At 41.1% G+C, this 21,982-nt stretch overlaps 1 protein-coding gene and 1 long non-coding RNA gene across 8 annotated transcripts in view; one reads left to right on the top strand and one right to left on the bottom strand.

Moving 5' to 3' along the window:
- Positions 1-945: 945 nt before the first annotated feature.
- On the top strand, positions 946-19,504 carry Gm36124. The gene is made up of 5 exons (XR_386275.3): positions 946-1,582; positions 14,854-14,963; positions 16,274-16,403; positions 17,149-17,475; positions 19,356-19,504. It is a non-coding gene; the product is annotated as a predicted gene, 36124 (long non-coding RNA).
- Gm9949 (predicted gene 9949) overlaps positions 5,725-21,982 on the bottom strand; it is a 26,430-nt gene continuing 10,172 nt past the window's right edge. For 2 of the 7 annotated variants that reach the window (XR_001782499.2, XM_030250439.1), the window contains exon 3: positions 18,032-20,711. The gene's annotated coding sequence lies outside the window, so the exon portion shown is untranslated. Of the gene's footprint in view, positions 7,536-12,366; positions 12,480-18,031; positions 20,712-21,982 lie in introns of those variants that run through there. The other 5 variants (XR_003952512.1, XR_003952509.1, XR_003952511.1 and 2 more) reach the window with 5 other exon arrangements.

The raw sequence follows: 21,982 nt of genomic DNA, 5'->3' as shown, positions 1-21,982 counted from the left end.
TGGACCTTGGGGATGCTCAACATACTAAAGTAGTCAAGGTCCCCCATACTCATTCCAGCACTCCCTTCCATCTCTTCAAGCATAACTTCTCTTCCACCTTCCTGCCATGTTGGCACCATTACCTTGGGCTTTACCAGGTATTGTGTGTAGAACCTCCCCCTGGCTGCCTTGTACTTTTCAGTCTCACTGAGCTTCCATGCTTCCATCTGACCCCACGTTGATTCCAGGTTTACAGTGGCCCCAAGCTGGGGACCCCACGTCCATTCCAGGTTTACCATAGCCGAGCCCCCACCTTGCGAGAACTCTTTCTTTCCTATCCTCATCCTTTATTGACTCAGGCCACTGTGGTTCTCCTGGTTTGGCTTTCTTACATGAAACCCCAAATCTGAGAAATCTTTCTCTCCTTCACAATGTTTTCCTGGAGGCCAGTAATGCTGCTCTGAGCACTCTTAAACTAGGGGTATAAAAACACCAGGAACTATTAGGTATTTACTTAGAAGAAAAGCAACTGGCTTAATAATTCAAAAAATGTATCCCCACGAATCAAAACAATCAAAGCAGTTCCACAGAGACACAAGCCACCCAAGCTATCTCCCAGTACTTTTGCCTTTGAAAAATTAAAAGAAAACGCAGAGGTGAATTCGTACTTGTTGACTGTCTTCAAAGCTAAGGTATAGTTGCAGGTGTTTCAGGGTCCCTGTCCTTTTGAGTCCTCTGTAAATACATGACTTTTGTCTTACAAAGACGGGGATGAAGTTTGGCAAGCTAGTATACCACTTTTTCTTAAATAATCAGTGTTGAGGTCAGCATTTACAACTGGCTCTCAAAATTTGTTTGCTTTTTCCTCTTCCATAATGAGCAAAGCAAGCACCATTCAATAGGAGTGTAGTGGCGTGTTTTTAGTCCTGTATGTGCTATTTATAGCATATGATGTTCTTTGAAAAATCAATGAATGTAATGCATTTGTGACTGTTTTCCTGCTTTGGGAGAGAGCGTAATGTACTAGTTTGGATGTTCCTGGTGACTGACAGCTGAACTTTTGCTTCTCAATCATCTCTGGGTCCTACTGCTTTGATGTGGAGTCTGTAGTTACTGTGAAGAACCAAGAACAAAGTTGAGAAAATTGAGCCTACTGTGATGGCTTGTTCTACACAGCTTGCAGCAGAACCTCATGTTGAAGAAAGTGCGCTGCCTGTGCACACAAACACAGATTTTCCCCGAGTGGCTCCAGCTTAGAGGAGTGGCTGCCAAGTCTCAGCAAAATCAGAAGTCTCTTCTGAGCATAAAGAAGCCTCTGTGACACACAGAAGAGCATCTCAGCTGACATTTTGGCAGCTGAGCCACCAGAGTCCCCAGGGTTGAGAGGTCAGCTGTTAAATATAACTTTCTTACCATGAATATCCACTCAAGCCCTCCTGGAAAGTCTGTGACACAGAACGTCCCAGTGAAGGTGAGAGAATCCATGAAGTCTTTCCTATGGCCTGGGAATTTAGAACAGGGTGGCCATCCCTGAATTACTCATGCACAAAACACCTGTTGTCCAAAAAGAGAGAAGAATCTAGTAGTCGTTAAAGCAATATAGGTAAGCAGCTGAAATTTTAACTGTGCTCTTCACATATGAGTGGGATCCAAAAGGTTGATGGGCTGCTGTTTTGTGAAATTTGCTTTTTGGTAACTTATGTATCTTGTATACACAGTAGGGCTAATCATGTATACACAGTAGAGCTATAGATACAAATACGTGCAACTCTGTGTGGTAGCAGGTTAGTTTAGAAGAGAACACTGAACGAGAATCGAGATTAAAAGCATACTCCTGGTATTTCTAGCAAACCATGGCAGCTTTCAAACTCTTCTGCAATTCAAATTTCTCAGATATAGAATGAAAAAAATATTGTCAGTTTGCACACAAACTTATTGTCAGTTGGCACATAAGCTTAAGATATGCTATGCTCTTGTGATCTGCTATTACATTCAATTCTCTGCATGTCTTGGTCAGCATGCTATTGCTGTGAAGAGACACCATGGCCAAGGCAATTCTTATAAAAGAAAGAGTTTAATGGGGCTGGCTTACAGTTTCAGAGGTTTAGTTCATAACCATCATGGCAGGAAGTATGGAGGCGTGCAGGCAGACACAGGGCAGGAGAAGTAGCTAAGAGTTCTACATCTGGATCCATAGGCATCAGGGAGAAAGAGACACTGGAACTGGCTTGGGCTTTTGAATCTCAAAGTCCACTCTCATGATGCACTTCCTTTAACAAAGCCTACTCCTCTGACACACACCTACTCCAACAAGGCCAAGTCTCTTAATAGCACTCCTTGATGACCAAGCAGGAAAATATGTGAGCCTATGGGGACCGTTCCTATTCAAACCACCACACCATGAAAACTAGGTTAGATGTGTCTTCCAAAGTTCCCATTCAGGCTGCCCTGCATTCTACTTGGTGTAGGTAGAATAGAGTAACAATTTTTTTATAATGGCTTTAGTCAACACTAGAAGCCACAAAGGAAAGAGACTCTTCCTTTGTTGCTCCCCATTGTGTCTCTGCACCTGGTTCACCATCATCTAATAGTTTTTGTTTGTTTGTTTGTTTTTGTTTTAAGAAGAAAACGATGATAAAATACAACAACCTGTGGAGAATGTATTTGTTCTGAATACCGCAATGGCATGTTAATATAATAACTAGTTTATGGTTTTCTCTGCTTCATGATCCTTTCCAGTACCCATAACCAATCTTCTGGATCTAAATTGTATGAAGATCTAATGATTATATATATGATTCATCACTTTTATAAGTACACAAAAGTAATTCAAATGTTTAGCATGTAAACATTTGTTGAATAGTTGATCTTATTCATGACTATAGATTTAACATCATTTCTTCAAATTCCACTTTCATTACTATCTCGTTCTATGTTCAAATTAGGGCCTATAGCTTCCTAAGACTATCATAACAAATTACTACAAATCAAGTGATCTACACTAATGAACATTTATCCTGTCACAGTGCAGCAGCTAGAAAACCAAAGCCAAGGTTGTCAGCACAGCTGGTTTCTTTTAGAGGCTCTGCAATCTTGGTACTTGGAAACAGTTGACAAGAGTTAGAGGCTAGCCTGCGTTAAATAGAGATTGAAAGCATACCCTGAGTTACCCAATGAAAGCCTGTCCCAAACTGTCAGGGGTTAGAGGCATAGCCTAGTGTTAGAATGCTTGCCTATCTGATATGTATGAAGTGTTTGCATCACCACACGAAACTAGCTAGCTAGGTAACTAACTAACTAACTAACTAACTAGCTAACTATATAAAAGGAGGAATTTTTCACATAAGGATATGAAATTTATAACTGTTAAATATGAGTTAAAAAAATCAGCATAGAGTCTTGTACATGAAGTGAAAAACTAATATCACAAGAATTTGCATAATATATGACAGGAAGCTGCCAAGAAAGTGTTGACATTGGTTGCAGAGAACTCACTGGCCAGAGGCCATGCTAAGAGGGAATACTTTTGCTCCAAAACATTTTGTACCTTTTGAGCATTGGACACTGAGAATATTGTTTGTCATCAGTCTTTGATATATTTGACTGATTTCAGATTCACTCTTAGAATTTTTTAAGTTATTTGAAATGATCAGTTATACATGGGCAGCTATGAATATGATTTATCTCTTTTCCTCCCTGGGACTCACTAACTAGACAGAAAACAACTTTTCTAGTTATAAGCCAACAAGGATGCAGAGAAAGGAGAAGACAAAGTTGGATGCACTGTTCCAACATCGTGTATAGAAGGAGAAAAGATAGAAATCTTTACCCTAGAATTGGGGATTTCTGAGAGGAGGGCAGGGGAGGGGAGGGGAGGGGAGGGGAGCAAAATATAGAGAGATTACAGAGTGACAATTGCACAGCTTATAAAGAAAGGACAAAGTGGACGAGTTGGAACTGCTTCCCTCTGGGAAATGAAGCAGAAGTGGAGTAGCAGCTTTTTTTATTGTGTGCTGAAATTCATCATGACAACATATAGTTTATTACTTCAAAAAGGCATGTTATTGCTCAAAATGTTATGCTTGAATGTTCAGTGACATGAATGAACTCTACAAAACGTTAAATGACCAAAATTGACCCAGAAAACAATGGGTAGGTGCAAACTGACTAATGGACCAAGGATGAAACTGGAGAAAATTAAAATAATTATTCTCATTACTACTGCAGCTAGTGGTTTTTCAAAATTTCATCAAATGTTGCTTTCAAATGAGAAAATTCTTAGGGGCAATGAATATGAGAAAAGTAAATTGTATCCCTGTGAAGTGGCACATGTCAATAATTAATAGTTATTAAATGCTGTGATTCATTGGATTATGGACTAATTTAATTGGAATCTAAGAAATCGAATTATCCGTATGGTAAAAGAATTATTCTCTGACACAGAGCTTGTCCTAATGTTTCACACCACTAACAATAAACAAAAATAGAAACCTTGAAAAATACTTTTAATGCAATTCTGTATCCATCTTTGACAGAAACAGAACTGTATTGGGAATGAAAGTAGAAGTGAGACTTGCCTGTCTTCCAGAAATGTATTCAATTATTATATTTCAATTTCTGAAAAACTAGGAGAAATTCTTCTTTAACATTCAAAAGATTTGGATGTTAAATGATTTGATGCCCACTCTTTAAAAAAAAGACTTCTTGAAATCACTTAATCGATGGGCAAATGACTTTGGAATGCTTGCAATCACAGAGACACTCTTACAAAGCATATTAGATCGGTGTGGATAAGATGATGCCCTTGAATTCAAGAACACACATGGTCATGGTCACTGGTGCTATGACAATGCATTATATTTCCCTGGAACACTTTGCGTGATACAGTTAGAACCCTCACTTAGTAATTGTGACCAGAGGTTCCTCTGCTCTGGCCCAGCCAGATGAGGAAGCTATTGGATCGAATTCTAGGGCATGTGGGGGAAAGGAACTCCTTTAGGAGCTGAGATTTCTGGGTGGGGAAAGGCACCTGTGAGAGAGGGCAGACATCAAATGATACAGGACAATATCATCTGTAATGGTGGCAAGATGGAAGGAAATCCCCCAAATCAGAGAAATAAAGTCAGCCATAGACATTAAAACTGTGCAATAGATAGCCTCAAATGTCAGAACTTCAGAGACCAAAGAGATACATAAAGATATGACTATAAAATAATGCTCAGGAAAAATAAATTCAATACTATAACTAAATCAAATTTCCTCACATTGAGAATGGCAGCCAGAAATTATGAACAAGAGTCAATAGATTTAAAATCTATTTTAGTTTCTCTGGCAGTGTTACATAAATTTGTACTTTTTAAAAAAGAGTATCTTTTGTTGCTCCCAAAATAATCACTTCTGCTGGATCATAGAAGACATGTCCTGACTGCAAAAATTTCCAAAGGAACTCACATATGGTTTTGTTCTTACCCTTGAGTCTACAGATGTCCCTTTATGCGGGGCGGAGGAAACATTTATAAATAAAAGACAAAGTCAGACATATAGACAGCACCAAGCAAACACAGCAGACTTTTAAAGCAAACACATAAAGTTGGGAGGCAAAGTATTGGGTTAGGTGGGGGAGGGGATGGGGGAGTGGTATTGATCAAAACACATTACGGGTATGTATGAAATCCTCAAACAATTAAACTCTGAAGGGGTGGAGGGAGACATACTCAATAAACATCTTTTCATCAAATGCCAACAGCAGTGGGCAACAGTGACGCTTTATTTCCCCTGGAAAATCCATGTTATTAATGAGTCTTTATAATTGGAAGGGCATACAGAAATCAAGTCTAGTGGATTTTAATTCTGTTCCACTGGGTGGCTCGGGATTCCATTTCTCGGATAATGAGGTGACATGTTGAACATGCCGGTGCAGTTTCTTTGTCTCTCCTCCCACACTCTGTCCTGGAACGCCAAACACACAAATAATTAATCCCAGGAACCCTGCTGAAATATCTGATTCAATACTGGTGTGTCGGAGCATGGCCACATAGGGAAGTCAGAATGGTCTGAGGCCTCACATCTGACCTACCTACCAAATCAGTGTCTGACAACGCAGCTCAGCAATTAGCATCCGTTGAAACTTCCCCCTGTAATTCTGATGAAATCCAAATATGGAAAATCTTTCCATAGAGAACTAGAAAGAGGGCAACATCTGGCCTTTGCTGGAATGCTTCCAGTTGCAGGAGTGTCATCTTCATAGAAACGTAAGGATTATGAAATGACAGGGATCTTAGCCATGAAGTCAAACTAACTTGTTATGCTTTCTTGTGTCAACCGGAATCAAGAAGCCTCCTTATTCTCAGGAGAGATAAAGCAGACTAACTGGGAATGGCCACTGTTTCATAGCTGTGCTTCAGGGAATGGGTTAAGGCTGTGGGGGAGACCACTGCAGCCCAGTGTCTTTTTCCCACTCTTGCCTGGTTGCCTCCTTCTCTGCGAGCTGTCCCCTGTAAGGGTGTTCTAAGCAAACCTCCAACCTAGCATCTGCTTTTTCCAGATGACTCAAGCTATATCTCTCTGCAGGAATCTCATCTAGGGAGGAAGGGATTGAGCTGAGCTATAGATGTTATCCTACAGCACCTTTGCCTGCTCCCAAATGTTCTAACCTTGCATCACTATGGTTCCGAACAGCTCAATGCTTTAATAATATGATATTTAGACCTGAGTACAACTCCTCAAGTGTGGGCTTTCCAGGCTAGCCTATAGGGCGGTTTTATACTACTCATACTTCTATAATTTAGCTAAAGATTATTAGATCAGCTTCCTAGCGGCCCAAAAATGTAGTCGGTTTATTGGTGCTTGTGTTTTCCAACCACTCCCATATTTCTTTCTGTCAAGGCAGCTCCCTCTCCCTGCATCCAAACATCTTCACTCCTCAAAGAACTGCCTACACTTTACGGCTGGCTGTATTTCTTAGCCATGTATAAACACATGCACCAAATATGGGCAAAGCACTGGGAGACTGGAGAGAGATGAAAGTCTTGGTTTTTTTTTTTTTGCAGAGTATAGTATAACAATAATATGTATACAGAATATGTATTTTTCTAAAACTGCACACATTGTCTATCCACCTCATGTCCATCCTCTTTGGCAGTTTCAGGAAACGCCTTTTATAATTTTATGATTGCTTTGTATCCTCATAGTTAACGTATGAAACTTTTAAACATATCAAATGTGTGTGGTGCATGTGACAATTGTCCCAAGGATGCTCATTGTTAGTAATGAACTATGTTTGAAAATGACGTGTCCTGGTTATTGGCTCTCACTGAAAAAAAAAAGAAATGATTATAGACTTAAAGTTTATTATCTTTTGATTTCTAGCAATGAAATGTGTGGAGCTGGGTAGAGCTGTAAAGATCTAGAAACAGAACACTGAACACCCCTTCATCGTCTCACGCTCCCAAACACCACGACAGGCACTTCTTTTTTCCATTCCCAGAGGGATCTTCTCTGGAGCCCAAACGCTTTCTCCGAATATCACATCAGATGCCTTCTCCAATTTGCTGGTTCTGTAAAATGGAAAACAAGGTAAACCTTGCTTTCCTCCTCTGCCCCAGTCACTATATTCTCCTAAAGAGGCTCAAGTCCAAGGTCTATAATGGTTGTATAATGGTTGATAATTAGGCTTCAACTCATTCCCAATCCAGTTCTCTGTTTGCCTGCCCCAGCCTGAAATTTAGCCAATAATTTCAACCACTATCAGTCTGAAGACTGGTCAAGTATGTAGAAGTCTGGTCTCCATATCAATAAGTATGTATTCCAATACAGAATGGGTATGTAGTCACTTCCTTGGCATCCTTAAGACATGGAACCCATCTATAGGAAAGGAAAGGGTCAATTTAGGCCTCCAGTATCCACGGGCCATAGACAAAACACCTCAATAACACTACTAATAAAACCCTGACAAATGGAAACATGTTTTGTACCCAGTGACTCATACCACGAAGCTAATCCCACAATGGCTCCACCTTGCTGTTACAATCAGGAGAGAGCGGGAGAGAGAGGAAAAGTAAACGCCATGTATGTCCATTTGTTTGGTAACCACAACAACCAGTCATAAATGATGAAGCGGCAAACGGTTTTGTTTGAAATCAAGACCAGCCCTCTGGCTCCTAAACCGTCATCAGCTGGAGGCTGGGAGAAGCCAATGGCCTTTGGGCCACTCAGGACATTGGAAATTGCTGAATCTCCCCATCACCGGCACCAGTTTCTTTATGCCTGAGACACGGCAAAGCTATCGAATCAACAGGATGGAAAACCACCAGTTGGCATGAGGTGCCCTGGGAGCCAGGCAGGAATTACAGGATGATGTGTCAGAATCCAGGAAATGAATGGAGTTTGCTTTCTCTTTGGCACAAAAGATCATACCTGAAACTCCAGCCCTGGAGGTTGAAGTTCGAATATCAAATCAGAATGGATTTAAGAGACACTATCCTGGTGCCATCACTTAGTAAATGATTATAAAATGAAGACCAGAGAGAAAGGAGACTTGGCCAAGATCATACAAGTGTGTCTTATATTTCTAAGAGATTTTTTTTTTGGAGAAAAAAACAAGAGACCCAAAAAATGTAAACACTGGGAAAAACCGTAAACTTAAATAACTCGTCCAGTGGAACACCAGTTGGTCTCTATAGTTCTGTCCCCTCAGAAAGCACAAACCATATTATTTATCCCAGCTGGTACCAGTTCTGCCAAGGGGTCTCCCTTCTTCCCCAGCTCTGATCTGGTGCTTACTAAGGCAAAGCCCTGGCTACCAAGTGACTCACTTTGGAATCAAACTGGGTGACTCAGCCTGTTTTCAAACCACTAGTCTAAGCTTCTAGAGACTTCGGTTTTATTACATCTACCAATAATCCAGCACAAGAAAGACCCATCATATATTAAAAAAAATCAATGGATTTGTAGATCTGTGCTAGACTACATGATAGAAATGCATAATGATTGACACTCAGTACATAGTAAACTAGGACCAGTGTCAGATGAGCTATCCTTTATCATCCTCACCACAACCAAGGATAAAAATGACTATTTGATAGTCCAAGGCAGAAAGCATCAGGATGACAAGTAACTGGAGAAGGACTTGGGGGAGGTGACCTCGGTTTCCATTGCCCCTTACATTTTCTTCACAGTCTTCACACCGCACTGCATGCCATGTGTTTAAGGTATGACAACCTATATTGTTTTAACTTTTTTTTGTGTATACAAAAAATTATATACACACATATATAATATGTTCATATATAATATATATATTCCTTCCTTGAGGAGAGTTTTTTTTCCCACTCTTACTCAACACCCTTTAGTTTTTCCCTGTCCACATTGGCAAGTCTGTTGCTGTTCAGCTCATATTTAGGCAGGCATGTTGGTGAGGTTTTATGTTGGTGACACTCCTAGGAGACACCATGTCAGACTATTACACATCAACACTGCAGTTCTGTGAAAGAGGACCAGTGTTGTTGGTGTGTGTGTGTGTGTTTGTGTGTGTGTGTGTGTGTGTGTGTGTGTGTGTGTGTGTGTGTGAGAGAGAGAGAGAGAGAGAGAGAGAGAGAGAGAGAGAGAGAGAGAGAGAGAAGGTGGTCAGACATGATGACTCAGTGGAAGAGGTGTTTGTCATCAACTTGACAACATACATTTGATTCCTAGAATTGGCATGATGTAAGGAGAGACTTACCTCAAAAAAGCTGTCTTCTAACCTTCAACCATCCATACACATACACTAGATAGATAGATAGATAGATAGATAGATAGATAGAGAGAGAGAGAGAGAGAGAGAGATAGATAGATAGATAGATAGATAGATAATGGATGGATAATTAAGTTCAAGGAACTTTGGATAAGTATATTGCATAGAGTTATGCTGTCATAAAGTAAAAGTAAGTTCACCCAGATCTTTAGAGACGTTAAGAAGGCCATGGAAAGGCTGATCCAATGAACTGGGACTAATATACCTCATTTCTTGGTTCATATCTATACACATATAACCTAAAATGGTGCATACAGCTTTTTAGCTTCACAGAAGGTTTTAGAGCATACTTTTGTTCAAACTAATAGTGATAAACATTTAAAACAGTGATTCTTGACCTTCCTAATGCTGCAATCCTTTTAATACAGTTCCTCATGTTGTGGTGAACCCCAATCATAAAATTATTTCATTGCCAGCTCATAACTGTAATTTGGCTAAGGTTATGAGTTGTAATGTGACTATCTGGTACAAAAACCCCAAAGGGGGTCTTGAGTCACAAGTTAAGAACTACTACCTTAAATTCTTTCCCCGTTACATGGTATTTCTAGGGCCTTCCTCAACACATGTGGGGTGAAGTAGAACAGCTTGTGTTAGAAATTATATACCACTCTCCTGCAGCTACTCGGAAGCAGGTGCTCCAAAGTGCCTGAGTAGGTGAACTGACCTTTGCATGCGGGTCCAGCCTGCTCTAAGACATATTATGTGAGGTCATTTGGGTGTGCTGCCTGCTGAAGAGAACCCAGCCTGGTGGCATAGCTCTAGGCTTTATCTAGCACTCTCTCCATGTCTGTGTGTGGTCTCCCGTGCTTTCCTGAGTACGGTTCCTTCTTTCCTGAGTACGGCCCCTTCTGTCCTCATTCCTCTCTCTAACACATTCTCCCACAGTGCATTTTACAAACTTCCTTCCTTAAATCCCCCCTCTCACTTTGAAGGACCTTCTCCCTCCTCTCTGTGATTCCACAGCTCAATTCTCTTCCAAGACTCTGACTCACTCTGTAAGCTCACAGGAGAGGGTGACCTGGCCTCAAAAGGTAAGTTATCAAAAGAAGTTATGAGCTCGGTATACATGGAAGCCTTTCCACCCTTGGACACTGGGGAGGCTTAAGGATTTAAGGAGTGGGATCTAAATCCAGGCTCTGTTCTAATGAACAGGCTAACCCTGGGCTTAGAATTTCATTTTAATGTTAGCTTCAAAGTAGCCACTAGTCTTTAAAATACCTCATGGGTATGGGAGAAGATAATGTTTGACAGGGATATGTGGAGGAATAACCAGGATATGTACATTATCAATCATGTGTCCCACTTCGCCCATCTCACTTCTTATCTCTGCAAAAATACCACTTTTCTTAAGCCATGGCTTCTACTTACCCATCCCCCAACTCCCCTAGGGACTCATTCCCATATGGATTCTTCTTTCCCACAGTATCACCTATGGCCTCTTCCACACCCTTCATAACTCCTCTTGATAACTTACCATTTACAGACAATATCACACTTGGCAATCCATATCAGAGACTTCCGACACCAGAGATGAGCCTCTGACAGTCACAGCCACCACAGACCATGTACTCTTCTATATTGCCTCTGTGCATCATCCGTCCTTCCCATAAATCTTGCTGCCATCCCTGCACCCCCTTTCATCCCACGGCTCCCTTCCCAGCCTTTGCCCTTCATAGCTTTGCTACAATCTGTGAAGAGTCCGTTCTTCTTCTGTGTAAAAGGCAGTGCTTATCTGCCAATGTGTGGTTTATCCAGCTGTCTCTTATTCTAGGTTGTCAATTCCCATTGCCTACCCACTTTTCAGATTACATTATTGTAATGTGTGCTTTGTCTCTAAGATATGAGTATCTCAAGTATATGTCTCACAAGTACATGTGTGTCTCCTTACAATATCAAGTAGAAAGCTACACATAGAAAAGGACCCAGGAAGATATGCATTGACTGATGAATCCACCTTCAAATGGAACATAATTTGTCTGGGTGGAGAACTACATTGGTGAACACTTACTTAACCTTATCATGTGCTAAGCAGTAAATTTAGGACAAAGGAGTGAACTGAAGAGTAAAAACTAGTCATCAACATCTGTGCCAAACATTGCACATGGATTTTTTTTAATTTAATCTTCAAAACAACTATAAGTGGGATAAACTATAAGTATGCCTATTTTACAGTTGGAGAAATTAAGACTTGAAGAATTTCAATGACCTGCTGTCTTAGCATGTTTTGCATATGTATGATATAACAGCATACACAAACTGGGTAATTTGTCCAGACTACAAACTTAGGTTTTACAGTTTTAGAGTGTGGAGAATCCAAGATCAAGGGCTTGACATTTGATGGGAGATTTCATCTGCACTGGTGTACAAAGATAAAGAGGGAGCGAGACAATCAGGGAGTGATGAAAGTGGAGAAATGGGGTGAGAGAGAGCAGAATGAGCACTGAAGTTTAATTTGCAGCAAACTCTAGGAATAATCAACCTATTCCCACAATGAAATTAACCCATTCATGAGAGCAGAGTCCCCAACGGTTCTACCTTCCATCAATGATGCACTGGGCTTGATTTTCTAGCACATGAAATTTGGGGAAGAGAGTTACCGTGTTGCTTTCCCCAAGGAAAATATAAGAAAATACTCCATACTCCAGGTGGAGCACCAGCAGAAGAAGAAAGGATCCATTCAAACCCAACTTGATGAACCAATGAGGGTGACCTATGGGAGCAAGGATGAGTAAACACACATGAGCAGTTATGACTTCAGGTGGGCAGGCTAGGAATCTCCAGAATCCTCCTCCTTTCACCTGCCAACCCGCTTGATCTCATGAGAGTGCTACATCAGATCACAGCAGCTCTGCTCCAAGGATGAGCCTGTCCAACTTTGAGTCAAGAACTATACTCTGGCATTCAGGTCTTTATCAATGGCCTCATGCCATCCCAGAAATGTATGTCAGAATTGAGTACATCTCACTTACTGGTTAACTCACCTAATAAAAACTCTTTCTTTTCTATTTGTCTTTACTTACTTGTTTATATATCCATTTTGTTTTGCCTTCCAAATTCATTTAAGGTTCCCAGAGTCCTAAAAATGATTCTGGATAAGTCAAAAAGTCACTAAGAGAGACCTAAATAAGGAGAGAGACTGAGCCATGCAGAAATGTGAGCTGAGGAAGCATGCCAAAAGACAAGGCTATGAGAAGAAGCCATACAGCAAGACAAGCTTGGTGTCCTTGCAAGGGGCCAAGAAGCCAATGTGACCAGAGACACCAGAAGTAGAAAGACAGGAGACTGGGTTAAAATTGAAAGAGCAGAACTTTGAGCCCTCAGAGTATATTTTATTCTTCATGCTTTAGTAAGCCATTAAAGGGATCTGACATATATAAGTAACGCTTCTGAAAGACTACCATCTAAGCAATTATTGCACAAAACTGTGGTTTCTGAAATAAGTGGAATCTGTAGCTGGTCATGGTTATCTGGTGTTAAGTGTTCATGTAAGCAAAGTGAAGACAGTTCAGCTTCTAAAAAGGGGAAGCCATCCATTCCTGGAGAGATTCAATACATGCATGATGGTGTAGGCAGGATCTGGGAATCCTGTAAGTGTGTATTTCCCTAGATGCCTTCTGTGGGTGCTGGTTTCAAGATGTGTGGATCAATGTTGCACAATGAAAAGTTAAATCATTACAGGAAATGTTCTGTTCAGCATAGGTAAACATAGCATAGCATCATAGAATTCACAGAATCTTGAGAGCTCTCAAGAAGAGGCTACAATTGGCAGCATCCTGGAAATACTTTTGCTGCAGTATTCTTTCTACATAAAAAAATTAAATCAAATAAAAACTATACCAGGAAACCCCATCGAAAAGACTTCATCTTAAAACAAACTAAGCTTTATTCAGAGATGAAAACAGAATTGTGTTGCATAATAACCCATGAAGCCAAGAATTTGGATATTCTGAGTTATTATAAAACAATTTAAATTAACTGGTATGCTAGAGTTCATAATAAACAAATTCATAAGGTCACTTTTCTGTCCTGTATAGAACAGACTGAGTTGCCCCAAAGAGAAGTGCCCTTGCACTATGGCTCTGGTTGCAGAAGAGAAGAAGAAAGAATGAAAACAACCCAATGGGAGTGGCATTTATATGTTACTGTCTTAGGTAGGGTTTCCTAAGAGACACCATGACCAAGGCAACTCTTATAAAGGACAAAATTTATTTGGGGATAGCTTACAGGTTCAGAGGTTCAGTTCATTATCATCAAGGTGGGAGGATGACAGTGTCCAGGCAGGTATGGTGTGGGAGGAGTTGAGAGTTCTACATCTTGATCTGAAGGCCTCTAGGAGAAGACTAGCTTCCAGACATCTAGGAGAAGGGTCTCAAAGTCCACCCCCAAAGTGTCACACTTCCTCCAACAAGGCCACAGCTACTCCAACAAGACCACACCTCCTAAAGTGCCACTCCCTGGGTCAATCATATTCAAACTACCACAGTTAGCTAGTCTGCTTTGCTCAGTTATAGCAGTAGAACTAAGGTCAGAAGTTACTTGCCCACAACCAGAAGATGTCCCATAACTGGAGGGATACCCCCTGGTTTCCAACTAGAACTGTGATTACCATCACAGAATCTTGTAATAAATTAGTATCTTGAAGTCATGGGGGTCTATCCAAATGATTCCATAGCTGGAGAAGCTGGAAGGTTGAAGAATTTATTCAGCAATGCAGAGAAGCACAGTGGTGTCACTCGGATGAAGAAAAGCTCAGATATCCTGAGTCCTGCCTAGATGTTATCCTCTCTGTTCTACCAATAAATGCACAGAGGAGCCAGAACTAGTGTGAACTGAGTCTTCAATCATCTGAAAACTTGGAGTTGTAGCTGAGTATTTATCTGCCAACATATATGTAACAAAGGTTAAAATTAATATTGTGCAATGATCAAAATGATCAAATTTTAAAGAGAATGGATTCAACCTTACATTTCTAAGAATCTCATGTTTTATTCCATCCCTATCTGGACACTCTTGGATCTTTTCTGCATTTAAAACTTTAACACTTCACTCATTGTGGCTATTTTAACTTAATTTTTGTGCCCCAGGCAGATTACCTCAGCTTAATCACCAATCTGTTCAACTGTCAGTGCCTGGGCCTAAGAGACCATACCAGTGAGATACCAGGGATGGAGCGGATACCTATAAGTACTAATAGGTAAGATGCCTACTCTTGATTCAGAATAATGAGGCTGATCACTTGCAGTAAATCCTACTATGACTGGGTCATAAAGGCATGAAGAAGTGGTGAATGAATAATCGTTTATGAATCTATAATTTGTAAATGACTCCAGTTCTCATAGAAAAAAAATTGAGTTTCTCAAAGAATAGTCTGTTTAGTATTCTGTATGGCATACAATGTCAATAGATCAGCTGTTCAAGTATTGGATTGATTAAGTACATTGACAACTAGCATGGAAAAAAATGAGTCTTCTGACTGGTCACAAGCTTAATATGAGCCTGTGATGGGAAATGGATGGAGTATCCTGCACTACTCCTAGACATGTGACACTCAGGAACTACTCAGGGCATCTAACATAGCCTCATTCTATGGGACACTTGGACTAAAGTTCGTGTTTAGATTTCTTGTTGGGGAGTTTCATGGTTATTGTTTAAGTTTCTAAGGATTGTTTTTTTAGGAGTTGAATTGTGTCTTCCCCCAAGGAGACATTGACATTCTAAACCCCTGTGCCTTTAAAAAATAGCTTTCCTAAAAAATAAGAACCTGACAGGGGATAAGCTAGAATGAGGCCATTTATATCCAGTAGTTTTCTAACCTTGACACAAAGGAGAAGATTAAGCAGTCATGCACACAAGACAAATGCTTCCTGGTGATGAAGGAGGAGATCAGGGCTATACACCATGATCCAAGGAACACCAAGGGATTACCAGTAAGCCAGCAGAAGCTGGGAGGGTGACACATGTAGATCATCTCTGATAGTTTCAGAAGCAGCTAACTTTTCCCACACCTTGATTTTGGAAAGAACACAGCCTCTAAAGAAAATCCAAGGAACACCTACTTAAACTCGAAAGAACCAAGGACGCAGTCCAGGGGTGGGGGTGGGGGGGAGTGGGGAGGAGATTGCTCAGTGGTTAAGAGCGCTTGCTGATCTTCCAGAGAACCCAGTTCATCTCCCAGCACTCAAATAGGGCAATTTATAGTCATCTACACCTCTAACTCTAGTGCATTTAACATCCTCTTCTTACCTCCTTAGGCACCCACACACACACACACACACACCCTCAAACATATGAAATAAAAATAAATTTAAAGCATGAAGCCGATACAACCTACACACAGAGACTCTTGTTGACAAAGCTATCCCAGAGGGGCAGGCATGTAGCAGATCTGCAGTGGCCATTCATTTGTAAAAGAAATGAACTTCTTATCAGCCTGCTACTGCTAAAGGAGGAAAGGAAGAGATGCGCTGACAAATTATTTTCCTTTAACCTCTCCTTTCTACCAAGCGCGAGCCATCCAGTACATCCCCACCCCACTTTGATTGGTAGACACATTGCGCCGATTGAGTGAGTTCTATCGATGGTACAGATGAAGAAACTTGGTCTTACTGAGGAAGAGGATCTAGCCTTCGAATGCGTGAGTCTCCCCTCCTACATTTCTCCTACTACACAGTCTCTTATCTTCTAGTATTCTCTCTCATCTGTCGTTTAAAATTCAAATGAGAGATGAGCTATGCTTCTTGAAGCCAAGAAATAGCTGAAGAGTGCCCGATGTTCTCATGAAAAAAAAAAAAAAAAAAGCAACATCTTCTATTTAGAGAGAGTTGACTTTGCACGAGTTCCCTACAGCAAATACCCTAGCTGAGCAGTCTCACTTCAGACTCACAGAAATGATACCAAAGTAGGGTTTACTTCTTTTTTATAGGTGTCACATTTGTCTTTATATTTTATTTTTCAGGGTTTTGCCTCTATTTTATAACTGAGCAAGACTTATAATTTATTATTATATTTTGTTATATAGTCTCTGAATATAACTTATTCAGAGAAGTAAGGCAATTTATGCAAAGGTTACAGTTGACACAGGTAAATCCAGTGTTGTGGTTTCTGAAGTCTCCCCTCCTAATCCACTTTTCTATAATAGAATTGGACAGTTAAGAGCTGGCCTGATGCAGGAAAAAGAGGTCTATGATGGATGAAGGGGATTGGGTACCATTTGGCCCTAGCCACTAACCAATTCTGGGACCTGAACCAAACATTCTTGCTTGCATGGGTCTTAATTTCCTTAACTAAAACTTGTGAGGGGGAAAAACTAGGCCACATGCATCAAAGTCTATCAATATTGAACCACGGCATCATTCATCCTGTAATTTACTATATGTCAGGTGTGATCTGGGACACTGAGCATCAAGTAATTGCCAAAAGTCTTGCCTTTGTAAAGTTTGGGAGATACTGAATGGGTGAACATGAAGAAAACTATTTTCAAAAGAGAAGAAGTGCCCACAAAGAAGATAAAGCCAAGTAAAAGACTAGATGTCAGATGAGAGTATTGGGATCACCACATTGCACCTTGTGTCCTCGGGATCATCTACTGAAGTTAAGCCTTTAGGGAAAAATGAAAAGAAGATAAAGAAGGCCCAAGGGATGAGGATGCACAGAGCATGTGGGATTAGATGTCACTGGCACTAAACACTCAAGAAGGCCCGTGGCAGGTAAGTGACTATGGAGAGTGATGGACATTTCTCATATTTAGATTTGGAAGCTTTGCATAAAACCTCACTTCCCACTGCTGTAGACATAGGCCTGGTTTCATACCTTAGGCTCACAATGACCTTTTTTCCTTTTAAAAACTGTGGTTATTATTATTATTGATAATAATTATTATTATTTTACTTATTCACTTTACATCCCACTTACTGCCCTCCTCCAAGTCACCCCCTTCTACAAGACCTCCCCCGCATCCCATTTTCCTCTGAGTGGGCGCCTCTGCAAGGCTAGGCACATCCTCTCCCACTGAGGCCAGACAAGGCAGCCCAGCTAGAAGAACAGATCCCACATACAGGCAACAGCTTTTGGGTTAGCCCCTGCTCCAGTTGCCTAGGATCTACATGAAACCAAGCTGTGGCTCTCAGAGACTGAACCACCAACCAAAGAATATACAGGGGCTCACGATTACTTAATGCACTCAATTCAGTTGAATTTCCCAATCATGTTAAGCCTAATTAGGAGATTAGCCGAAGCTAATTCTCAATGACAGCACACCACTTATTTTGGGATTTTTAAAAGAGTCTTTATTAAAGGATCTCAGATGAAATTTTAATAGTTTATAGTTGACCTTTGTTTCTTGTTGAAAGTTCCCCAGAGAAATGACTCCTAATACAGTCAGTGTCAACTCATCCTTTTGTCCAGCCCATTCTCTATACTAAAATAAAAATTGTACCATTACACTCTCCTTAAAAAGCCTCCGAGGACAGTGGTTCTCAGTTCATGGTGGTGACATGATTTGTGTGTCAAATTCCATGTAAATCCACACAAAAAAGAGTACATTTATCATTTATAGGTTATTTTTATTTTATCATTTATAAATTTATCTTTTATAGTAATGAGTAATATATCATTTACAAATTAGACTTCAAGTAGTCTGGATCTCTCAAAGTCTCTAAATGTAGATATTATTCTCAAGATTAAAAAATAAAAGACTACATCCATAGAGTAATAGTGTTACCAACAGATACTTCACAGTCTAAATTCAAAGCCCGACCTTAACATCACACATGAAATGAGTAACCTTAGCCAACTCATCAAGAGTCCTTGGAGATTCTCTCTCTTCATTTTAGATAATAGATAGTATGTGCCTCTTCTAGTGGTCATGGGATAAATAAGCTAATACCTATGAGCCCAGATCTTGGCTGAATGAAAACAGTAGCTACCAAGCCATGGAGCCTGCTTCACCACTGCTCCCTAGCTTATGCTCTTGGTTTGTATCACTGTTGCCTCAAAAGAGTACCGGAGATGGTGTGTGTGGCTCCAGCGAGAAAGCATCTTATCTCACAGTCTGAGTCTGAAATCAATGGTGTTATGAGAGCCTAACTTGCTCAGTGGGTTTTCCTCCTGGCTTCTTGGGTTTGTTGGCAGCATTTGGTATTCCTTGGAATGTAGACACAACCATACAGTCTTGACACCCTACCTGAGTGGTCCTCTGCTTTTGTTTCTGCCCCCTGTCTAAGATCGCCTGTTTTATTAGATGAGAAACTTCATGTCTGTTCTATTATGCTCTAATTTAACTACACACACACACACACACACACACACACACACACACACATGCCATGCTGCAACCTTTTTTACAAATAAGGTCACATTCTGATTGGGGCTGAGGACTTCAGTGTATACACCCAGGGGAAGATAACAACTCCCACCTGGACAGGCCTTGACATGTTTTCTTATCTGTATCTTTGCCCTCAATGTCTCCCTAACAGCCTCCCATAACCCACATACTTGTTTGACAACCTCACTCCTGCTTGATTCTCAAGTTTCGGTGACATCTGACTTTCTAAGCACCTCATACCATTCTGCCACCTCATCATTTCAGAGCCAAGGCCTCACTGCTGTCCTCCCAGTGTCCCGCATCACCAGAGCTCTTATCGTACCTGCACTCCCTGCAAGACTTCAAACTCCTGGTAGTCCTGGCAACTTCTCAGTGTGCTTCACAACCCAAACAGATCCTGAGACCTTGTGAATGAATGTCAACGCCTCTTCTTGTTTTTCAGATCTCACCTATCGTGTGGTTTTGTGTATACTCATAAGGAAAGGGCTGAAAGAGCTAGAAAAGTTTGTAAACATTGTACTGATTGAAGTTGAGTGTAGAGATGAGAAGTTGTGTTGGTTGTTTCAAATAAAAAGCACTGAAGGCAAGGAATGTGTTGCACAGTTACCCAAAGGCTGTGCTAACAAAATCCCCAGAAAGGTTTGGTGAGAATAACTTTGGGAGGATGAGACTGCCAGCCAGAATGAAAGAACAGAAGGAAGCGGAGAGGCTGCCAGAAAAATGGCATGCACAGGAAGTTCACAGCTGGGCAACAGTTAGATCTCAGAAAGAGGAAGAATCATATGACTGGAACATGGGTTTCAGAGCAGGGGGACAGCTTACCCAGGGGCGCTGAGATGAGCTGGCAGTGAGTACCAACTATCCCTGGCTGCCAGTGAGATCATCAAGACACCCAGCAAGAAATCCTCAGAAATGGAGTTTACAGATCTCAGCACCTACATCATAGACGTGAAAGAGGATCTGAGAGGCAGCAGCATCAACGTGCATGAACAGCACAAGCCAAAGCCAGAACCAGAGGCCTGTGGACCACAGGGGTAAGGATGAGTCCTGAAAACTGGGTTTCTATTGATGGCTGTCATGTGCCAACCGTATCCTTCTACACAACATTTTTCTCTTCTGAGATTCGGGTTCACTCTCTGTGGCAGGAAGGAAGCGCAAAATGCTAGGGAGCCCTTCCCAGCATGTACAAGGATTGGTATGAGAAGCACCAGGGGATTGTGAGTGATGCTGACACCCTCAAGTCTATAAGATGCTCTATCTTTCTTTTACCATCCTGTGCGTGAATAGAGAGCATTTCCCATTTCTGGTTCTGTGGCTTTTGTTAATGTGTCTCAATAAAGGAAGGAAGCCAGGCCTGTATTTCTCTATCGGGGTGACTCTTGATCACACTGATTCCAAAATGAGCCACTCGTACAAGGTTTAACTGCAAACTTTGAGAAATAAAGGGAGAGATTACCAAAGTGACAGCGAGGGGTGGGAGGGGTGGAGGTGTAGGGAACGGAAACACAGTGGGGAGGTGACTGAGAGCTGATAATTACCTGCAAAGGCCTGGGGTTTCTGTGCAACTGCTTCGCTGCAGTGCTGCCCCAGGTCTCTGTCTCTCTGCTTCCCACGGCTCACCTGGGAATTTAAAAAATAGGGAGACTCAGTTCATATCTCAGCATGGCCATTCATTAACTGGGAGAGCAAAGTCTGTGTCCTTATGTGCAATCCTACGGCCTCGCGAGCCGGCAAAGCTCAGAGCTAACACAAGCAGGTGTGCTGTCTCACACTATGCACTACGTACAAAATAACAGTCTGTTGTTGAATATTCTTGTCTCTTTTAGTTAGTTATTTCGGTTTCAAGGTTCTTGGCCTAAAACTTGCTATGTGGCCCAGGCCTGCATTTGCAAACTTCTGGCCTTTGCATCGAAGTTCTGGGATTATGAACACAAATCATGCCTCCCAGAAGAGGAGCTTTATGAACACTTGTTGACATGTAATATGTGAAAATACCATAATGGGACACAGTATTTCATATTTAAACTAAAAACCTTTTTAACTAAAATATACTCATAAAATGAATGAAATATACCAAAAATGTTTATATATCTGTATGTTGTACCTCAGTAAGACAATTACAAGACTGTGGAAGTAAGAAGTGATGTGAATTTATTTTAATTGATGAGCCTAGGGTGACGTCACAAGATAGGAAGTGACCCACTTAGATATTGAACCCAATAGCATAAGCAAATAGTACACAGAGAGCTATGTGTTCCTGGCTAGCATCCACGGCTGAAGACACGCAGGTGCCTCTCTTCATGGATTCTGGCTTTGGAAAAGAAGAGTGTGCTTACAGGAGACACTTCAGAAGAGGTGGGGAAATGCAAAACTGAACATTTTAAAAATCCATATTTTCAAGCCTACACATAAAAAGTAAAGATGATCTGTGAATTTTAAGTACTATATAAGTATAAGGGACTAACAATTGTGTGTGTGTGTGTGTGTGTGTGTGTGTGTGTGTGTGTGTGTACCTGCCTGTCTGTCTGTCTGTCTGCATGCCCCTGCAGGTATAGGGAACAGAAGAAGTTATCAGATATCTTGCCTTATTCCCTTGAGACAGATTCTCTCACTAGACTTCGTGCTTTGGAACGAGCTGGCAGTCAGCCAGCCCTGGGGATTCTTTGCTTTCACCTTCTAACAACACTGGAGCCATAAATACATGCGGCTACACCAGTTCGTTGTACGGGGCTGTTGGAGATTTGAACTCCAGCCTTCACGTTTGCACAGTGAATATTCTTAACCACTGAGCTACGACCTCTGCCTGAAGTTGAAAATGCTTATAAGCCAAATATGAATAGTAAGGTGGGGGTCTTCACAAGGCAGGAAACTAGCACCAAGAAATGCCACCG

This window comes from Mus musculus, chromosome 18, assembly GCF_000001635.26.
Source record: "Mus musculus strain C57BL/6J chromosome 18, GRCm38.p6 C57BL/6J".
Classification (NCBI taxonomy): Eukaryota; Metazoa; Chordata; class Mammalia; order Rodentia; family Muridae; genus Mus; species Mus musculus.
The sequence above is the reverse complement of the archived record's forward strand: the minus strand, read 5'-3'. Positions and strand labels throughout refer to the sequence as shown.